Raw genomic sequence first — 2,645 nt, 5'->3', positions numbered from 1 at the left:
TCCACCATGTTAGGAAAACACAACCTCACTTGATTAAGCTTATTGGCCTTTAGTTGCAAGTCACCCTTTTTATATAACAGGATAATATCTGACATTTTCCAGTCCTTCTGAATTTCCCCAGAATGCAGTGATTTCCTAAAAATATGTGTTGAGGGTTTATATATATACTGTATTATCTCGTCCTGAACTCTTCATCTCATCAGTACTTTTCCCTCTACAATTTCCTAATCCAAATTTATACAACATTGTGAAGCAATAACATTGATTTGAAAAAGACCAAACATATCATTATCCTTTAGAGCCTTTTATAAAATTGCTTTAATTAGTGAGCAAACCAGAGATCCCAATATTGCTGAAACAAGAACTAAAGTGAATGTCTAGGTTTTCTTGCAGATTTTTATAACATGCCAATTAACCATTTGTGTTATCCACCGTATCTTGTAAAATGCTACAAACATCAGCAATTAGTCAAATGCTGAAACATTCTTCCTTCTTTTCCATTTTTTCATTAGACAAAATCAGATATTCATCATTTAAGGCATTTTATAATATACACTTTTGCCTTACAACAAGATGTGTTTGTATACATTTTAAACCTGTAATGACAGCACAGATCTGAAGTAAAGTCCTACTTCATAACATGAAAGACATTCACTATTGCATTTGAAAATAAACCGGCATCCCTTTTTGCTGACTGTGATGTAGTAAAAAGATTTGTTCATGTTCTTATGTGACTTAAGAAAAATGTTTCTCCACTAAATTTAAAGATCAAAGCATTTCAGCTTTTAAACAGTTTTCCGTATCAACAAAAGTCACCAATCCTTTTGTCAAACCACCATTTCATCCTGCAGTCATTCTTTGTATTCCTACGTCTTGATCAATTTACATTAAAATAGCATTTTCTAGCCATTTCAAAGAAATTTGACCATGAAATAGGTATCTAGCTGTCCCAAATTAGCAATTCAGTCTGCATCATTGCAACTGACTAACAAATGAGTACTAATGAAATATGAACAGTGCAAAGAATACATATTCACTTACAGCAATAGTCTGCATAGGCTCAAGGATATAAAAACAGCTGACATTGCAAATAATATTGTTGTCAGCATTACAACTCTTATCAAATATACAGCATTATAAGTGTCTTTATGCATTTGTGGACCCTCTTATTCAAAAAATTATACTTTATCCAGGACTGTCTAATGACGACTTTATAAATGGGAAGCATCTACAATCTATCATGTATTACTTTTCCTGTTAAATGCAATGGGCCATAAAAAAATGAAAACCTAATGAATTTTGTCGTGTGCTTAATACCTCTAGCTAGAATATCTCTAGATACAATCTGTAAAGATGGGCTGTTTAATTTGTTTAATAGTGCATATTACGAGGAGTCTGAGAACCTTTTCTAAAGTCCAGTTCTCAGGCAGTGTCATCCCTTAATATTTGGTGTCTTCTTAGTCTTTTAATGACAATATCTGCAAAGCAGTAGGGTCTGCACATTGTTTGCTTTTGACACATTTAAATTTGTAATACAATTTTGCTCCAATGTAATGTATTTCTTTAGACACATCGTATTTATTTTTACATGTAATGAGTAAAAATATGTCATTAAAGCTTTTATATCTTTTTTTCACCTTAAAGGAGACTAACAGACTAGCTGTTTATACCTTCTAGAACTGCTGTACATTATCCAATATTACCATTGCTGTCTCTGTCGGCTTATGATTGCAAAATGCCATTAGCGTAAAACATCACATTAATGGAGATAATATCTCATGCTCTGCATTCTTTTATCTGCTATTTTAGAAAACAGAGCTGAAAGTTTAGGCTGATGTTCTGCACAGTAAATCACCTTAAGAAGAAGTAATTCAGATTTTTTTTATATAACACCCATATGAATTTTTTTCATAAAGTTAAAACTATAGATTGTTACACCATAAAAAACAATATCTAACTTTAAAAAAATAAAAAGTCATTCTGTTTTAATCAGATAATTATTGTAAACTTAGTGTTTGCTGATTTTCTTTTAATACTGGAAACAAGAAACTGTAAACCAAAACAATGAGCATGTATTATTTTGAGACACTCCTGGATCTCAACTTATCATTTATTTTCAATATATCTTTGCTTATTTCAGCAGTGATCAACATTTTATAACACTTAACCTCACAGCTGAGTTTAAGCCTCATTCCTTGCAATTTCAGAGTAGATTCTGCATGTTCTGTCCATGTCTGCTTGAATTTTTGCACAGGTTCTCCTATTTTCCTTCCCACATCCCAGTGACATGCATGGTGATGATTCTAAATTTGAACTTTGTGAGTGAGTATAGTTGCATATGTAAGTTTCCTCTATACTAAATTGAAATTCTATCTAAGGTTAATTCTTACTATGTTAGGTCTTACAATGGATAGTGCACACAGCAGAAAAAAATCATTGGGATCTATCTGCCCTCCATTAAAGACATCTTTATAAAGCGTTTCATTCGCAAAGCCTATAGCATTGTGAAGAACCACTCCCACCACTCCCCCAATCTGATGTTCCCACTTCCATCTGGCAGAAGGTTCTGCAGCATCCAAACCCGTTCTGTCAGGTTATGTAACAACTTCTACCCCTGGCTGTCTGATGTTTGTACTGCCCCCTGC

This window comes from Erpetoichthys calabaricus, chromosome 2 (assembly GCF_900747795.2).
Source record: "Erpetoichthys calabaricus chromosome 2, fErpCal1.3, whole genome shotgun sequence".
NCBI lineage: Eukaryota > Metazoa > Chordata > Cladistia > Polypteriformes > Polypteridae > Erpetoichthys > Erpetoichthys calabaricus.
The sequence above is the reverse complement of the archived record's forward strand: the minus strand, read 5'-3'. Positions refer to the sequence as shown.